This window comes from Dipteris shenzhenensis, chromosome 26 (assembly GCF_047967505.1).
Source record: "Dipteris shenzhenensis isolate YYH24624 ecotype China chromosome 26, Dip_SZ_1.0, whole genome shotgun sequence".
NCBI lineage: Eukaryota > Viridiplantae > Streptophyta > Polypodiopsida > Gleicheniales > Dipteridaceae > Dipteris > Dipteris shenzhenensis.
Genome location: NC_141621.1, coordinates 41,738,567 through 41,748,897, shown reverse-complemented (window position 1 = coordinate 41,748,897; position 10,331 = coordinate 41,738,567). Strand labels below are relative to the sequence as shown.

At 40.5% G+C, this 10,331-nt stretch overlaps 1 pseudogene; it reads right to left on the bottom strand.

The window, feature by feature from the left end:
* Positions 1-3,155: 3,155 nt before the first annotated feature.
* Positions 3,156-4,077, bottom strand: LOC147885091 (germin-like protein 1-1 pseudogene; annotated as a pseudogene).
* Positions 4,078-10,331: the final 6,254 nt, after the last annotated feature.

Genomic DNA, 10,331 nt, shown 5'->3' with positions numbered 1-10,331 from the left:
CTAGCATGAAGGCGATTGGCTTTTTCTCTTTGTTGAGCCCATGAGCCAGAGAGCCATGAGCCATAGCATGTCTCAAAGACGCAGCTGCATAAGGTCCGCAATAGAGTCTTCTCTTCATACTTGTAAATGCCAACTAACCCTGTAGGGTGAGGCTCACATTATCATAATAATAAAAGGTGTTCTTTTCGTATGAATTGTAAACTGTCTGTGTATTCATGCTATAAGGCTTAGTAATTGAATTCTGCCTTCATGCTCTTGGCAAAATAAAATGCTCTATGATCCCAAGGAGGGCTAGAGATAGCGCATTCATATAAAGTAAAGTGCTACTAAATTTTGTAGAGCACTCATGAGAAAGATGGTGCCACGTATGACATGGTATATGCATTATTTTGATCAAAACTAAGGAATGAACATAAAGAAGAGTATATTCTAGGAGATGGAGATTACATTAAATCTCACCCCATGAGTGGTGTAAAGGGGTTGATAACGTATTGCTCTAATAAAGGTCCACATAAGAGAATCAAACCTACAAGTTCTCATTACGCAAATGTAACTAGTTCAAACAACCCACAGGCTATGTGGAAGCTCACAATGCATCTAAATAAGCAAGCATCTTGATTCTTCACCCCCCAAAATTACTACAACAATTATTTTCAAAATATTTTAGTGGAAATATTTGAGAAAACATATACGTAATAATTTCCATATTTGAGAAAAAATATATAATTAATAATTTCTACATTACCCCTTCAATGTACAATAAAATGGGGGGGTATATATACTGCTATGTACTAATACTTACAAGGTCTAGCACCACCTGCTACAAGGGCCTCATTGCATGCCCGCTTGATGATCCATGTTCGATAGTGAAGTTATGATGGTGATGATGATGAAGATGATGTTACCACATGGAATATTCCGTGAAAACTCACTAGTTGACTTGTTCAGCTAAGCTTGATGTTCTATATTGGATGCATGGATACCATTTCTCTTCTACATCAGGTCTATTTTTCTCTTTAATATTGCATACTCGATGTATGGAAAGAGTAACTCATTGCTTTAAACATGAGCCTTAAAATTACAAACACCATTGATCTATGTTTTTCAAAGACCACCGACATTGATAAGATTGGCATTTTTACCACACTAACCAAATGGGCAATATCGATGGTAATATTGGTGGTCTATTAAATAATCTCAATCACTGGTAGAGTGAATATTGATTATACTATATTAAAAAGCCTAGCATTGTTTAGCTTTCTGTATTAAAAATGGCTACATTGTAATATAATGTTTCTTGCTAATATTAGGGTCTACTCGGGCACATTTAGTAAGAATTGTCGAGAACTTACATACTTCTCGAAAGTATTTTAGATTTGCTTCATTGTTGGAGTGGAAAAAGACTCAAATCTAGAATTTTAGTCTTAGTCTTAGAGCTACAATGTATTCAAGCATGTTTTAAAAATTGCTCTATTGAATTAGGGGTCATTAGTTCTTATGTTTATTAATAGGGTTAGGTGTCACCTAACAAATATTTGTAAAATTTTGAAGATATTGCCCATAGTTTGTCTCAATTTAGGGTGAGATCCATCCCAAAGGCACCAAAGGTGAAGGGCCTTTGTCTAGGAGGCCTTATGTGAATTATTACTAAAGATATCGCAAACATGGTGTGAAGATTGCCTTATAGAGGATCTAAGGTGATGGTCTCTAGCATGGTATAATGTGCACATAATCAGTGTGTGTTTGTGTGCGTGCACGTGTGTGTGTGTGTGTGCATGCGCGTGTGCGTTTGCTCGCCTCCCACAGCTCAATTAATTTGTCTCACTCTCCACTATCCACAGCCAATTAACTCATGCTATTCCTAATTGATTTTTTCTCTCGCCACATCGCTCTACCTATGCTTCACAGCCTCCCCCTCACCTCTCTCTCTGTATCTGTCTCTGCCTCTCTCTCTCTCTCTCTCTCTCTCTCTCTCTCTCTCTCTCTCTCTCGTCTCCTTCCCTCTTCCCCCCCTCCCCATCATGTACACGCTGAAAGTGGCAGACGTCATGCTTTTGGATTTTTTAGGGTCTTCTCAATATGTGCACCTTTATCTCGAAACCTTCTCGTTGTGTGAATTGGTCGTTGTTTGTCTATGTTAATTGGGCATTACATGCTCCCACTTTCGCAACTAATTGAGGATTTTATTTTTGGGAGTGTTAGGAGCCTCTATGTATGCACACACACACACACACACATCTGTATACACATATATACATACATAAATATTTATTTATTTATTTATTTATAATTAGGGCCTTCTCAATTTGTACACCCTTATTTTAAGCCTTCTCGATGCATTAATTGGTAGCCATTTGCCTATGTTAATTGAGCGTCACATTTTTCCACTTTCGCAACTAATTAATGATTTTATTTTTGGGATTAATCGAGCATTGTATCCTCCCACTTTCACAACTAATTAATGATTTTATTTTTGGGAACGTTAGGGGCCCCGACACACACAATCATAATGGTCCCATAATATGGGGTTGAAGGTTCTCTCATGCACACTCCAACACACACACAATTATCGTGGTCTCATAATATGATGCACACGAGAGTGCCAAAGAACTATTATGAGAGTTTGCTACTAGGAGTATACTGAGATTGCATAAGGGAAATGCTGGGGGGAGATGATTCTTCTAAGCTCTTATGATGATGGGCGTGATATTACGCATTCCAAGACGTCTCTCGACGGGTGCTCAAGCCATGATTTCTTGAACCTCTACTTTCCAGTTGTCACATGAGGACATTTCGTAATGATTAGGGGGAGGCGGCTTGTCATTTTCGTGTGCGAAATCTTGACCAACGAAATCTTGACCAAAATTCGTTACCGAGAAAGATCTTAAACGATGAAGGGCGCAATTAATCGTTGTGGGTCGTATCAAAACATTTTCCATTACACGCCAGCTGACGAGCCTTATCCTCAAATCCGCGCAACGAGAGCCATCCCGTCAGCTCACAAACAAGCACATTTTACGCCTCGCGTTGCTCCTTCCACAGGAGACACTGGCACGACGCTAGGCCAGGAAGTATGCAACGCCCTTCATTGCGTCCTCGAGACAGCAATGCAAGACAAACAACCCAATTATATAAGTGCTCTCTTGAGACAGAACTGGGAAAAAAACCCAAAACCGGTTTCCTTCGTAAAACGCATCAACGACTACTCGTGATCAGACACAGTAGACATTTACATAAAAAAGTCACAGCCATAACTGTGCACAAGACACCTCACAGAATACAATTCTCACAGCTAGCCAAACGCCTTCTTGATTGCCTCTACTTGGTCGGCTGTGAGTGCGAATGTCTTTTCTAGAACAACGTCAGGGATTCCAGGAGTGGAAGCGAAAAGAGCACTGGCAACAAGAGAAAGTCCAGGATTTTGACTGTTAAGACTGGAAAAAGAAAGACACGGAATGCCACCCACACTGAGCTGGTAGTGGATGAGACCGCGCGGAAACACGAAAAGATCTCCAGCGTAGAGCGTCTTGCTGAAGAGATTCCCACTAGTGTCGATAAAGCCCACCAACTGAGCCCCGGTGATGACATGGACCACCTCCGACGCTCGTGGGTGGACATGAGGAGGAACAAATCCGTCTTTCGCGAAGTCAATTCGGATTAGAGATAAGCCTTGAGTGTTAAGGGCAGGAAAGGTAGCACCGAGAGCAGCAGCGATGGCAATTCCAAGAGGGTTGGAGACGTTTCCGCCCATACGGAACAATTCCGACGTGAAGTCGGAATCAAAGACAGAAGCTGTGCTCTTACAAGGGAAGCCATTGGGGAGCATAGAGGGGGAGGAGGTATCAGCGACACAGTAGTCAAGGAGGGGATCAGGGTCTGCAGCAAGAAGGGTGGAAGAGAAGGAACAGATGAGGAAGGCCATGCAGATGCAGGTAGAGAGAAGACCCATACCTAGCACAGCACAGACACCTAGCACAGCACAAAGATGTTAAGGGTGGTAGAAGACTGAACTTATAAGTAGAAAGTGGCAGCTTGAAGCGTATATTCGAGGATTCCAAATGAGCGGTGTGCAGCCCAACTTCAAATTTGTGGAGAGCCCGAGAGAGAGAAACAAAGAGAGACATCTGACCGCTTTTAATATCGAAGGGAGATCCATATGTGAGAGAGAGCTTTCAGTTAGAGTGTTTACACACTATGGGGGCCCAAGCCCGCCCAAAGTTCATTGAATGCATCTCCACCGTGGGCAGGCAATGGGTGGGCAATCTTGCCCGTCCATGAACCTTGGGCATGCCCACGGTGGGCCGTGTGTAAACACCCTTATTTGGAGGGACGATCTATGTGACACACATCAAACCCACTCGTCATCAACACAAAGAGTATCCAACAAGTCTATCCTATGTGGCATACAGGTTGGCACATTAGAGAAAGGATTGCCATACTCTAATAGAAGACCCCACTCCAATGTAGGGGAGAGAGAGAGAGAGAGAGAGAGAGAGAGAGAGAGAGAGAGAGGGTATGACTTTGGATTGCAATAATGTATTACAACTTGCATCCTCATATCTTGAAACTTTTAGACTTGAAGACACCATGCACTTACATGTTACATGAGTGCAAGACTCGTCAGGGAGAACCATGTGGATGCGTGTTGGATCCAAGAGAGATCCAAGATGGATAAACAATTATTCAATATGATGTTGGATAGTTGGTAAGCTCTAAGGCCAAAAAGAATAAACTAGTTAAAGCTTTGTTTTGAATTGGTAACTCGGTAAGAACAAAGGGAAAGGACAAATCTTTGAGTGCAATAGCTAGTACTTTATCATGCAACTCCTTTACTTTTGCTTATTTGGACTCTTCCTTCCTTTGTCTTCACATTATTCCTCATGTGCCATGTGAACGTATATACTTTTCATATTGGTATGCCAGAGTGTGGCATGGGTAAGACTTTTCATATTGGTATGATTGAGTGTAGCATTTGCAAAACTTTGATTTAAAATTTTCATATTGAAATACCCTTGGTTCTTTTCATCCTTGTTTAACTCTATGGGGTGGAAGAAGAAAATGGTATATTTGTGGTCATTTGGGGTTTATAAGTCGTTCTCCCATGATTGCTAAGGTATATGCAAACCCAAAGATTGACTGGATCCTGTCAACCTATTTTCACCCGATATTTATTAGCTTTTTTTTTTACTTTCTTGGGAAATTGCTTCCCATTGTAATTGCCAAGAAAAAAAATTTTCCATAGGTCTTGAAGGTCTTGTGGTCATGTGCTCATTGAGCAAACGCCTTCCTCCCATCTCCTCCTAGGTGTGTGCACACCCATGTACTGATAGACATGGTTAGCCCACGACTTGAAGCCAATCATGGATAATACCTTGTCATCATGTGAACCTAGTGCCACACAAATTATTTAAGGCACCAAGAATTGATTACCTCCTAAGTTTCACACAGTCAAGGAATGGTGAAATTTACCTTTGTTGGACCTGAGTTAGGACAAGAAGAAAGCTCTTTCTCCAAGTTGATGTACAACATTTTTTGCCTCAGCTTGTACATCACCTTCTCCGTATGCATGAGATGCATGTGGAGAAGGTCCAAAATTCACTATTTTCCAAGTTTATATACAACATGTTTTCCTTAAGTCAATTTGCCTACATCACATTCTCCAAAAACAACTGCAATTGATGTTGTAGTGCTTGAAATTTGTTTTCCTTCACCTCCATGTCAATCTACAAAAGAACAAGAAATAACATTAGTTGTGGATCTACAAAACATAAGGGGCTACTTTTTTAATACAAACTAGTAGTAACTTGAAGCATGGTAGCTTCAATGTTCTTGTCTAAGTGAAGATCTTTGATCTCAGAAGTAGCAATCAAGGAGCAATTGCTCCCACCTCAAATATGTAGGATTAAGAAGACCTTCCATGGTAAGGCCATATTCTCTATTGAATTTTTCCATGGTATGATAGAATTTCAGTTGCTTTGGATAAACCACGTTGGGAGGTTTCTGTCTGCCTACATACATGCAACCTGAGAAATTAGCAAAGGGGAAATTTTAAATATGGGGATGGAGAGAGAGAGAGAGAGAGAGAGAGAGAGAGAGAGTAAGTACCAAAGCCTCTTGCGGAGCTCCTTGCCTTTCTTGAAGGAGATTAAATGAATGTCTACAAAGGCCAGCTCTTGATGTAGTTTGATTTCACCTATTTTCATCATGGTGAAGAGCTAGAATCAGCTCTTTGAGGCTCTTTGATCCTTCACACCTAATTTCACCCTTTTGTGTGTTGGTGAAGAGCCAAAGTTAGCTCTTTGAGGTTCTTTGATTCCCCCATCATAACCACTGAAGTCTCAAACCAACAGCAACAGCAGTAGGCAAGGCAACATGAATCGATCAAGGACCAACTTTATAATGACATTTTCTTCTCCTTCGACAACCCTACTACAATACCTCAACTCTACTTTTCGACATCTTCTTGATCCAACAACTCCCTCCAGGGCAAATTGGACAGATGTTTAGGAAGCACTCAAAAATTGTGAATCCCTGCCTACAGCTCATAGACAGAGTATAAATACCTTAGGGAGAAGGCGATGGATAAAGTGGGCCTTGTGGATGATCGGTTCATGGAATTCCTCATATAGGACCCACAACATCTTCAAGCAGTGTTTGGAGACCCTTACGGAGGTGGCCACCAAATACTCTCAAGCTTGACAAACTATCAAATAGCTCACTCAGAGCTTTAGCTCAAGAAATTGGACAGATGTTTAGGAAGCACTCAAAAATCGTGAATCCCTCGCCTACAGCTCATAGACAGAGTATAAATACCTTAGGGAGAAGGCGATGGATAAAGTGGGCCTTGTGGAGGATCGGTTCATGGAATTCTTCGTATAGGACCCACAGCATCTTCAAGCAGTGTTTGGAGACCCTTGCGGAGGTGGCCACCAAATACTCTCAAGCTTGACAAACTATCAAATAGCTCACTCAGAGCTTTAGCTCGAGAAGGCCAAGGTAGCCAATCTCCAAGAAGTTGAAGTTTTGGAAGCAGCCAAGTACCAGTAGCCTAAAGATATGAAAATCAAGAGCCAGTGGGAGGAAGAACACAATAGAGTCTTGGAGTCCTCTATTGACCTTTGAGCATGCATGAGCTGGAACCCTGCATAGTGGAATGACCTTTCACTTTCACATCAATATTTTGAAATTCGCCTCTCCAAAATACCACTTAGACCTCACTTACCCCCTCCCACCCATCTATATATTAGACGTCATGTGCCGACATTCTCTCCATGCCCACCCAATTTTTTCCATGGCCTTATTCAGTGGAGACTTACAATTTTTAAAGTACTTAAACATCATCTAGCTCCCTCTTCACCCTGTAATCCTTAATTTTTAGAGTTGGTGTAGGTGTCTCTAAGAATTCTCTCTTTTTCTCGCTGATATGGAAATCATCAAATTATCTAAGCCTAACAACCTTTCGATGTGGGCTTCCAGTCCACATTTTGTGGCCAAGGGCCTCGGGTGGCTATGAGAATGTTGTCATGAGGAAGTGAAAAGGGCCCAAAGCTATCTTTGAATAACAATGTTACTCAATATCACCCTTCTGGCATTCTTGTCCTATATAATAAAATTTTGGAATCCATGTAGCGCATGCTCAAGAAAACTAGTTTTGTGGATTGCTAAGTACTTATGGAGCATTGTTAAAAGACTCGTTACACATAGGTACATATGCTAGCTAGCATTTCAGCATGCTAACTAGCACTATACTATGCTAACTAGCTTTGGAATATGCTAACTAGATCTAGAATATGCTAAATATCTATGGAGTGTGCTAACTAGCTTTTCATTTTACTAAGTAACTGTCTTATATGGTAGCTAGTACTTTGGTAAAAGGTATGCCACCTAGCACTTGTATATGATGATTAGACTTATGATCATGACTAGCAATTATAGGTAAGTATAATTGTTGTTTAGGTATGCTTACAAATTATCTATTTGTCGATGGTCAATCCATCCCTGACAATGTTTCTTTATGGACAATTATGTCAAAATAGAGCAATGTTATAGCATCATTGCAAGCTCAAAAGCAGGGAAAGGGAGGGAGTGTAAAAGGTAAATTGCCTACTGAAGACCATACTAGGGAAGACAAGAGAAGCCAGTCTTAATTGGATATAAAATGACCCTAAATTAGAGAGAGAGAGAGAGAGAGAGAGAGAGAAAGAAAGAGAAATTCATTAGTTAGTTCATATTTGGGTGCTTTTGAACAATGAAATAGAGAGAGGGGATATGAGCATCTGATCCTTGCATTGCAAGCTGATTTGTTTTGATGAGTAGGATGAACTAAGCCTAAAGAGTGAACTGCCTTAATTCATCTCAAAGTCATGCACTAATCCACGGAGAAATTCAATAGTAGTAGCTAAGGAGGAAACCGCTTGGTAAATATTAGCGAGCCTATGGGTTTGAAGGATTAAATTAAGTTTGGGGATCATAGACACCATGCAGCAAGGGTGCATGTGATGGACCATACAAGTGAACTAAAAAGACGCAACTAATTTTTACTTGTCATAGGGACACACCAATTCTCAACATAGAGCATTCCATGAGATTCAAATGACATTCATGTCCATCTTTTCCAATGAGTGATAATTCAAATGACATTCCTATCATCTTTTCCAATTAGTGATACTTTAACCAAAAAGTACACAAGCCCAATTTCAGTTCAGATTGCCCCAATCTAGTGACTCCAGACAGAGGCAGGTTCCGACAGTTTTAGACAATTGTAAAATTAGGTAACATTTTGGATCGCTTTGATTGGAATTGATTCTTCTTAGATTATGGGTGTGAAAATTCAAATGCAAAAGGGTACCCAAGGTAGTTGAATCTACAATACATGACTTCAAGCATGGCTCAAATTGGAGCACTACTACAAGGAAAGTAGTTTTGTTCAATTAGTAGATGCTAGCATTTAGTTCAAAGACCCACCATTGCTAGAATACGTAACTCAAATTGCTACTCCAAATGCCAAACATGGAAGGTCTACGGTGAGTCCATGAGCCAAATTGGTAGTAGATCCAGGTTTTAGGGTAGTTGTTGAAACTGTTGCCTTGGTCTAGTGGCAGGCTAATTGCATGTTATAGTTTGACCCAAATGGTAGAGCAAAAAGAGCATCCACTCCACAAACAAGAAAAGGAGGGCAGTGAAGACCTTGAGCTTGTTGAGCCATACGAATCAAAACTAGAAGATCCAAAAAGTACATCAAAAGAAGTTATCATGCTTTGCCTAATAGCCCGAGAGAGGTGATTCTTCATGAGCAAGGGATGCTCAAAACACCACCCGAGACATTCCTAGTACCAAGACCAAATTTGAGACCACAAGAAACACCAAATTGGATGTTGCAACATACCCTGTCAAAACACCACTAGTCATAGCGGTACATCCTCAAGTTGCCAGCCTAAAGTGTAAGTTCATTGAAATTTGGGCTAAAGACAAGGAAGATATAGACCATGTTATGTTGCTTAATTTGAAATCATTTAGAATGCAGGAAGTTTTGACACCATGTTTGAAGATGCAGAGGAATTGTAGTAATTTGTAGGAACACTCATTGGAAATGAGACGGTTCACCTTGTATGGCATCCTACATTTCCACAATTACAACAAACTAAAGGCACCATTCTTGGCACATTTTAGGAAGGATAAGACTCCTAATTATGTCAAGAAGAACATTCGGAAGCTGAGGCAGAAAAAGCTTTCATTTGAGGACTACATGCAGCGTTTTTGCAACTTGAATACAAGATTAGATGCAGCCAAAAGACTGACCAACAAAATGTTGGTAGAGAACTTCTGTAAAGGGTTGAAATTCAAGATGTGGATTGTTGTTCTAGCATAGACCTACTTGTAGGTGCAAATGGGTTCAACTCCCTAATAGAATCAACCAAGAGGACTGAAAGAAGAATTGGGACAACCAAAAGAAAAAGAAGAAAGCGGGGATGGATTTCGATGAAGATTTCCAATCTTGTTTGAAGGAACAGATAGTAAGTTTGACAGAGAGTCTAATTACAATAGTGAGGAATCCGATAGTGATTCAAATGGAAAAGATTAAAAAAACGAACAAAACAAGAAGAAGAAAATAGCTAAGAAGTCCAAGAGAGAAAAAAGGAAGAAATTGAATTCAAAAAAGGCTTCCACATCATTTAAAGCTAAGAATATCATGGACTAAAGCCTGCAAAGCTTGGGAGTGTAATGTTTTAGCCACAGTTGTGGAATTTTTCAAAGGAAACACCCAACTAAATTATGCTAGTATAATGCCAATGCACATCTGAATCAAGCCCAACCGATGCAAGCCTACTCCC